The sequence below is a fragment of the Elaeis guineensis genome, chromosome 11 (assembly GCF_000442705.2).
Source record: "Elaeis guineensis isolate ETL-2024a chromosome 11, EG11, whole genome shotgun sequence".
In the NCBI taxonomy this organism is placed as follows: domain Eukaryota; kingdom Viridiplantae; phylum Streptophyta; class Magnoliopsida; order Arecales; family Arecaceae; genus Elaeis; species Elaeis guineensis.
The window spans coordinates 92,527,834-92,537,924 of NC_026003.2; the positions used below are offsets into that span (position 1 = coordinate 92,527,834).

A 10,091-nucleotide genomic window follows, 5' to 3' on the forward strand; every position below is an offset into this window, starting at 1 on the left:
CCTTCGATTGTTCTCAAACTCCAACTAACTTAGGTATTGAGAGTCCTCTACCAAACACACTTCGATGAGAGAACTTTCTTTATAGATCCTCTGGTCGTGGAGGGCAGCTCACATCCTCAGACACATCTGACCGAGATACCGACGTGGCACCACCGGAGATGAGCGGCAACAAGCCCCGCCACCTTTACATTTGGCGTTTCACCGGTCTTTGAATTTTTAGATGCTAACCCTGTTATCTTCTCGGATGTTGATGTTAATTTCCAGTACTGTGCATTATGAAATAGAATCCTCCCATCCCTGCTATCAGTTTCTGGTCGCTCTCTGCACATCACGAATCCACGTAGTAACTTGACGATGGTGGCCAGCAAAATTGGTGATGCAGGCGGCAGCCTGGTGAGCTTCAATGCACCGGTGCACATGTTCCAGATGTTGAATAGGTCCTGGTGCTCCGTGGCCGTTTATTCCCAAAATTTTTCGATAAAGTTAGTCCCTCCCAGAAAGGCCAAACAGGTTGAGGAACTATTCCCAGAAGAAATATTTTTTCTGTTATAAACTAAGTCTCAAAACTATGCTCGACCCAACCAAGAGCTGATCCGATTGTCCCAAAAACTGGAACGTATAAACTTGCTTCTCTTGGAATGTCTTTGTTTGTTGAATGAACCCCCACCTAAATTAACCCCCTTTATGTTCATCCTAGCAACTAAGTCTCCTCTCTTAGGGATGGCAATGGATAGAATTTGGGTCGGATATTATACTACCCATCTCCAAGCTCGAACTTAATATCCTATACCCAAATCCTACTTGATATCCGATCGGATAAGAAAAAAGATATCCATCCCCATACCCAATGAGTTGGGGTATATCCATGGATAACCCATTTTTCCATATCCAACCCATACCCACCCCATACCCATCCCATATCCAAAAAAATAAACAAGTAAAATAATTTTATACATATTATCAATTAAAATAAAATTATCAATTCAACATAAAATATAATTTATAAGTCTAGATCTATAAAAATCAAACATATGAATAGAATTATATTTCAACATAGAACATATAAAAAATTAAAATAATTTTTTATATATTATCAATCAAAATAGAATAATCAATTCAACATAGAACATAATTTATAAGTTCAAATTTATAGAAATCAAATATAGAAATATAATTACCATTCAACATAGAATATAATTATTAAATTCATTATTTCATTCATGAAAATTCAGTATAGTGCTGAAAAAGTAGTGAACTTGAATACCAAATTTTCAAATAATTTCACGAAATGACAACTACAACTCCACAAATCATTCAAGACAAATAATAGGCTCTGCAACAAGTAATAAAAAATATATATATAATTTAGTAAATATATATAATAAAGTTAGAAAAATAATCATAAAGTGAAAATATTATTACCTAAACAATCCAAATGACTATCATTATCGTCATCATCATCATCATAATTATTTATAACTAATGATCCATCTATTAATGATTCAAAATAAGATAAACACATCAATCTAGTGAAAAGTACACAAATTAATAGATAATGTTAAATTTAATTTACTTTTTTTTTAGAAGCTAATAACTAATTTTGAACACACATCAATACCTCAATTATTTTTGCATGGAGTCGGTTTCGATGAGGACTCACACACACACACACACACACACACACACATATATATATATATATATATATATTATATATATATATATTCGGATATGGATTCGAGTATGGATTCGAATATTATCCATACCCATAGGTTCAGATCGGGTTCGGATTCGGATAAAAAATAGCACTACCCATACCCTAATCATATCCATACTATAGTTTTCGGGTTTTATCTAAATTCGGTCAAACTCTATTTTTCGGATTTGAACGGGTTTGGGTAGGTGCATATCCATCGGATCGGATCAATTTTTCCATCTCTACATTTGCTACATCTTAAATTTAAGAGAAAATTACTGAGACACTGTATCAACTTTAAATCAATCTCAAAGACACTATTCAACTTCAAAATGCCTCAAACAAATCTCTCAAATTTGCCAACTATTCCAAACTGGTCATTTGGCTCCCTAACAGGCATTCGTCTACCATTTCAATAAACGAAAATCTCCTCTCTTTTTTTTAGTTTATTCCAACTTTAAGATATGCGCAGATGGATCCATAATCTAGATCATCCATATAATCACTGTGAGATCTATCCAAGCAAAAGAATGATCAGAGCATCCATGCGGCTACTTTGAGATCTGTGCATGCAGATGGATGATTGGATTATCCATCGCATGGATCTCAGTGGATAGGCTTGCCACTCGCCGGCACCCTTCGGGTTTGCCACCGCGAACCTCGCCGAGCACTTGCTATAGGGAGCATGCGACACACCCACCGCCGCCCGCAGCCATTCCTCTAAATCTCTCCCAATCCCATTACAGATCCCCACGCCGTCGGCAGCCTCGGCCTCCTTGTCATCTTCTAGAAGGGCGATCTTGTTGTCATGGGGCTCGAGAAGGAGGGTGTTGGAGCAACGCGCACCGGATTGGATCGATCTGGGCTTGTGATCTAATATCTAATTTTTTTGAGACAATTCACCAAACACATTGCAGGTATAAATAAACAAAGACAAAGAACCAAGATTTACGTGGTTCGGCACAAAAGGCCTACATCCACGGGGAGGAGGAGCAATCCACTATATATCCGTCCCGAAATTTAGGTACAATATGAGGTATAAAATACCTTTTTTTGAAACCAACAAGAAGGCAACAAAATATCGAATAGAAGGCAACCAAGATCCAATAGGATCAACCAATCTCAGCCTCGGCAATAGATCAAGATAAAACAATACCTGAGATGAAGATACCTTCCTCAACCCTTGGCAAAAAATCAAGATGATACCTCCTTACCAGCTGTAGCAGCACAAGGTGTCCGTGAAACCGAGAAAGAAGAAGACAGGTAGATCACCAACCGAAGGCCAACAGAAGGAAGCCAGAAAGCAACCCGCACAAGAGGCACAGCCGAGAGATCGGCCAGAGAACAGGCCAGCACCGAAGCACAAGCAAGAGAGATCGGCCAGAGAACAGAACCCGCGCACAAGAGATGACACAGGTTAGAGATCGGCCAGAGAACAGGACCCGTGCACAAGAGGTACAGGTGAGAGGTCGACTCACAGGTGAGAGGTCGACTCGAGAACAGAACCCGCGCACTAGAGAAAGCAAGAAAAAATCCCGCACAAGAAGCCCTAGAAAAATCTCCGCCCGCTCTTACCTCTGTTCACCAAGAAAGGATGCCAGTGGCCTCCTTATAAAGGAAGAAAGCCTTCTCAAAAAATAGAGTTTGAGCCGATGTAGTATTCCCAACTGTCATGGGAGACGGAAAAAGAAATATGATTTGGAGCCAAATATGACAATCCTCCTCCTTGCGACAAATATTGTACCTTTTATATCAGATGAAAAAAATTTATAACCTCCTCCTCACCACAAGCCCCGCAGGGCATTACCAAATGTTTATTCCAATCAAGTTCAGGAAATTCCTGAACTTAATTCAGGGATTGGTTTAGTGAACATGTCAGCTGGATTATGGGCAGTGTATATTTTCTGAAGTCTGACATCACCTTTCTCTACTAGATCTCTGATGAAGTGATATCTGACATCTACATGTTTTGTTCGTTCATGATACATCTGGTTTCTGGCAAGGTGCAAAGCACTCTGACTGTCACAATGAATGTCTAAACAATCCTGTTTGAGATCCAAATCCTGTACTAACCCTTTTAACCAAATAGCTTCCTTTGCTGCCTCTGTCAATGCCATATATTCTGCTTCAGTGGTAGATAAAGCAACTGTAGACTGCAAAGTAGCCTTCCAACTGACTGCACATTCAGAAAGAGTAAACACATATCCAGTCAAAGATCTTCTCCTGTCCAAGTCACAAGCATAATCTGAATCACAAAATCCTGTAACTATGCAATTACTCTGTGTAGAAAATATCAATCCCAATTTAGAAGTGCCTTTCAGATATCTAAGTATCCATTTCACAGCTGACCAGTGAGCCTTTCCAGGTTTATCCATATATCTGCTTACTACGCTTACTGCCTGTGAAATATCAGGTCGAGTGCAGACCATCGCGTATATGATGCTGCCAACTGCGCTCGCATATGGCACTCTAGACATATATCTGTCCTCATCCTCAGTCTGAGGAGAGTCTCTGGCAGAAAGTCTAAAATGACTGACAAAGGGGGTAGTGACAGGCTTGACTGTAGACATACTAAATCTGTCCAAGACTTTTTCAATATAACTATGCTGAGTAAGGAAAAATCTACCTGACTACCTGTCACGAATAATCTCCATCCCAAGTATCTTCTTTGCCGGTCCAAGGTCCTTCATGTCAAATGCAGTACTGAGCTCGGCTTTCAGTTTCTGAATGATTGTCATGTCTTTGGCTGCAATTAGCATATCATCCACATATAATAACAAATAACAAAAGGACCCATCTGAAAGCTGCTGGTGATACACACAACTGTCATATGGAGATCTACTGTATCCATGGTCAACCATAAATCTGTCAAATTTGCGGTACCACTGTCTTGGAGACTGCTTGAGACCATATAATGATCTCTTGAGTAAGCATACATGATCTTCTTTATTTGGAACCTCAAAACCAGGTGGTTGTTGCATATAGATCTGTTCCTCTAAATCACCATGAAAAAGGCTGTCTTAACATCTAGTTGTTCCAGCTCCAGATTTTGAGAAACAACAAAAGCAAGTAACACACGAATAGATGAGTGTTTGACTACAGGGGAAAATACCTCCTTGTAATCAATACCCTCCCGTTGACTGTATCCCTTTGCTACCAACCTGGCCTTATATCTAAAGTCTTGAGGAGTGGCTCCTTCTTTCCTTTTGAAGATCCATTTGCAGCCAATTGCCTTTTCACCTTTTGGTAATTTGATTAACTCCCAAGTCTGATTCTTTTCTAGAGACTGAAGTTCTTCAACCATAGCCATGGTCCATTCATCAGCTCGTGAACTACTAATGGCCTCCTGAAATGTGGTCGGCTCATCACCAATGGTGTCTGCAACACTCAGAGCATAATAGACTAACTCAGCACAAGCAGAATCCTCAAAACCATACCTTTGAGGTGCTCTGATCTGATGCTTTGGTCTGCGAGTGGCAATACTCTCAATCTGATCCTGATCTTGTAATGTCACCTCCTCCTGAGTCTGAATCTGTGCATCTGTCTGTTGTTGTTGTGATTTAACAGTCTGATCAATATCTACAACCTTTCTATCCTGCTGACTCCGATCCTGATCACTTTGAGAAGAATTAGGCTGTAGCTGCCTTGAATCAGTGGCTGTCTCATGGAATGTCACATCTCTGCTGACTAGAAATCCTTGAGATCCAGGTTCTGTGCACCATAATCTGTAGCCCTTTACCCCATATGCATATCCAATAAATATGCACCTTTTAGCCCGAGGGTTCAACTTCCCATCTTTTACATATGCATAAGCTGGGCACCCAAAGATTCTGAGTTTTGAATAGTCTGCAGGTCTTTCTGTCCACATCTCTTCGGGAGTCTTCATGCATAATGCTGATGCTGGAGATCGGTTTATAATATAGCAGGCTGTGTGAGCGGCCTCTGCCCAAAAATCTTTACTTAATCCTGAACTAGATAGCATAGATCTGACTCTCTCTAACAGTGTCCGGTTCATGCGTTCTGCCACACCATTCTGCTGAGGTGTACCTACTGTTGTTCTATGTCTAATAATGCCTTCTGACTTGCAAAAGTCATCAAATTCTGTAGAATAAAATTCTAAACCATTATCAGTACGAAAAGTTTTCACCTTCCTTTCAGTTTGCCTCTCGACCATAGACTTCCACCATTTGAATGTTTCAAATACATCACTCTTATTTTTAATGGTGTATATCCAGACTTTTCGGGAGTAATCATCAATAAAAGTAAGTATATATCTTGATCCACCCTTGGATATAATTGGGGCAGGTCCCCATAGGTCAGAATGAATATAGTCTAATATACCAGTTGTCCTGTGCACGCCTGTAGTGAAGCTGACTCTGTGTTGTTTTCTAAATATGCAGTGCTCACAGAATCTAAATGCACCAATCTTCTGACCTCTCAGTAGACCACGTCTGCTCAGCTCCTGTAGACCTCTGTCTGAAATGTGTCCTAGTCTCTGGTGCCATAAATGTGTCAACTGCTCAAGAGAAGATTGTACTGCTGATGCCTAACCAACAACTGTACTGCCATCCAGGTAATAAAGGGTTCCACTTAATTTACCTTTCAATAAAGTTAATACTCCTTTATTTATGGTTATAGATCCTCTACCACATCTGCCCTCATATCCTGCTCTGTCAAAGGCATGTATTGAGAGAAGGTTCTTTTTTAATTTAGGAACATATCTAACATCATCCAATATCACCATGGTATTTGAATTTGATTTAATTTGAATTGTTCCAATACCTTCTATATTACAGATATCATCATCTCCAAGAAGAACAGTACCACCTTCACAAGATCTAAAAGAATAGAACCATTCCTTGTGAGGTGTCATGTGGAAAGATGCTCCAGAGTCCACTATCCAAGTGTCAGTATGACTAACAGTGCAGGCAGCTGTGAATACTGCATCATCTGATATACTGCTATGACTTCCTGAAGAAACTGCAATTGATGCTGTATCAGAGATTGTTCCTTTATCCTTTTGTTCCTTTTTCCTTTTAGATTGTAGAAGTCTACACTCAAATTTCCAGTGACCTGACTTTTTGCAGTAGTGACAAATACCTGATCTTTTGGACCTAGACTTTGATCTATTTTTAGACTTACTCCTACCTTGTCCCCCCTTTTTCTGTTCATCTCTACCTCTAACAGTAAGACCTTGAGCTGAAGTCTGAGCCTGATGCTAAAGCTGTACTTTTAATCTAAGTTCATTGGATAACAAAGTAGCTTCTACTTCTTCAAGACTTATTGTTTCTCTTCCATAAAGCATGGTAGTGGTAATATGCTCAAAGAACTTGGGCAAAGAGTAAATTAGAATCAAAGCCTTATCTTCTTCATCTACATCGACACCAACATTTACTAGATCAAGCAGGAGCTTATTATACTCATCCAAGTGATCTTTAAGTGAAGTTCCTTCTGTCATACTAAATGTGTGTAATTTTCTCCTCAAATATAATCTATTAGTGAGGGATTTTGTCATGTATAAACTGTCTAGTTTTTCCTATATACTTTTGGCTGTATCTAGTTCCACAACATTACGAAGGACTTTATCACTTAAACCTGAAAACAAGGTTCCTAGGGCTCTCTCGTTAATCTCTTCTTTAACAGCTTCATTATCTCCCGAAATTGAATCCATACCCTTAAGGGCTTTTGCAATATCTTCTTTAACTAACAAATATTTCATCTTTACCTTCCATAGTGAAAAATCTCCCGTGCCATCAAAGATGGCCACTTCATGCCTGACGGTGGTGGAGTGAGAGACAGATACCGGATCATTAGCCATTGAGAAACTTGGTTTCTTGTCACCAGCCATCCAAGAGCTCTGATACCAATTGTTGGAGCAACGCGCACCGGATTGGATCGATCTGGGCTTGTGATCTAATATCTAATTTCTTTGAGACAATTCACCAAACACATTGCAGGCATAAATAAACAAAGACAAAGAATCAAGATTTACGTGGTTCGGCACAAAAGGCCTACATCCACGGGGAGGAGAAGCAATCCACTATATATCCGTCCCGAAATTTAGGTACAATATGAGGTATAAAATACCTTTTTCCGAAACCAACAAGAAGGCAACAAAATATCGAATAGAAGGCAACCAAGATCCAATAGGATCAACCAATCTCAGCCTCGGCAATAGATCAAGATAAAACAATACCTGAGATGAAGATACCTTCCTCAACCCTCGATAAAAAATCAAGATGATACCTCCTTACCAGCTGTAGCAGCACAAGGTGTCCGTGAAACTGAGAAAGAAGAAGACAGGTAGATCACCAACCGAAGGCCAACAGAAGGAAGCCAGAAAGCAACCCGCACAAGAGGCACAGCCGAGAGATCGGCCAGAGAATAGGCCAGCACCGAAGCACAAGCAAGAGAGATCGGCCAGAGAACAGAACCCGTGCACAAGAGATGACACAGGTTAGAGATCGGCCAGAGAACAGGACCCGCACACAAGAGGTACAGGTGAGAGGTCGACTCACAGGTGAGAGGTCGACCCGAGAATAGAACCCGCGCACTAGAGAAAGCAAGAAAAAATCCCGCACAAGAAGCCCTAGAAAAATCTCCGCCCGCTCTTACCTCTGTTCACCAAGAAAGGATGCCAGTGGCCTCCTTATAAAGGAAGAAAGCCTTCTCAAAAAATAGAGTTTGAGCCGATGTAGTATTCCCAACTGTCACGGGAGACGGAAAAAGAAATATGATTTGGAGCCAAATATAACAAAGGGGATGGGCCTTGTGGAGGAGATCGGGGGGGCCGGAGGGGCAGGGAAGGGAGGAGAGGGGGGGAAGGCAGATGCGGAGCTATCGGAGGTGACGAGGATCTGGATCTCCGCCGCCCTCCGGAGCTCCTGGAGGAACTGGCAGCAGTGGTCAAGGCAAGGGAGACGGCGATGCATCGGATCCTGATCTCGCTGTTGACGGCGGCGTTGGTGACCAGGAACTGCTCGGCATGGGTGGAGTGGTGGAGCGGCAGCCTAGGGAACTCCATGTTCGCCCCGAATAGATACGGCCGCTCATCCCCAATCCAACGGCCCGAACGGGGAAGTACGAGATGGGTGGCCTGGCCAGCCTCAGGGCGGCGGGGACCAGCGCCACCAGCAGCTCTGGCGCGGTGGTCCACCGCCACCACCACCACCACCTCCTGCCCGATGACAAACCCGATGTCTGCCGTCATCTCTTTGATCGATCATCTATCGCTTTGACATCTGTGAGATCTGTGTAGGTGAATTAAGGATGAATTCGCACTGGTTGCTTCGAGATCTATATAAATGGATGAATTAAGGAGCTCGGAGCACTTTAAGATTTTTGTGATGGAAGATCCTATGATGGAGTTGCACAAAAAGGAGTCATGGCATCAATGTGCAATGGGATTCTTTTACCGAACGAAGAACAACTCAGCCGTAATATAATTTTACACTATATTACTCTGTTAATAGTGGTTACTGGCTGTTGTTGCTTATTTTTGATTGATGTAAAAAAATTAAAAAAATATAATATTAAAATAATTTATAAAAAAATTTAAATTAAAAAATTATACTCCAACGAAGATCCTTCGATACTCAGATAGAAATGCAAATAGAGAAGCAGAGTTTTAGCTCTCTGAGATGAATTACTTATGTGGATCATCGAAATTTGAGTATTTATAGAGGAGATAGCTGTGTAACCATTTTTAATAGACAGACTGACCAAATCTGGTACGGTTATTTAGTTGTATTCTCAGGATAAGACAGTTACACCTAGAAAATTCTCAGGATCAGACGGTTATGCTCAAATAGTATTGATAGCTATGGCCAGATAGCATTGACAGCTATAGCTAGTTGATGTCTATCTTTTAGATCTGAACCCGATCAATCTACTTTTGGAGAGAGATCAGAAAGTGTAGCATGTTAACTAAAAGTTGGGACTGATAGTTTTTTGACTAAGAGTTGGATCAAATCTTTTCTATCCAAAGATTCAGATCAAGAACATACCGACGAAAAATCGGATAGAATAGCCTCCGACCAAGAGTCAGGACAGACATTTGTCGATCAGAGGCCGGGCAAACCATAACAATGAGGCCGCTTGAAAGGTGCTGATATGGATCCAATGGGTCATAATGGACTTGAATCTTCATACATCACCGGTCCATTCTAAATTACTCCTAACAGATATCCCCTTACTCCCTAGTCCAAGCTTTGGTTAGGCTATGAGAGTATTTATCTTGGCATTCTGAATGGTCGGAGGGGTGAAGAGCTCTTTTTAAACCAAATACCTGTGCGTAAATTTTCAGACAAAAAAATTACCAAACTAATGATGAAATTTTCAAAATCTACATTGATGCCACTCTTCTCTGCTGAGACACATTAAATGTGAAGACCAT

The 10,091-nt window shown here is 40.9% G+C and overlaps 1 pseudogene; it reads right to left on the bottom strand.

Annotated features, from left to right (window-relative positions):
* Positions 1 to 8,317: 8,317 nt before the first annotated feature.
* LOC140852389 (cytidine deaminase 1-like) lies at positions 8,318 to 10,091 on the bottom strand (annotated as a pseudogene).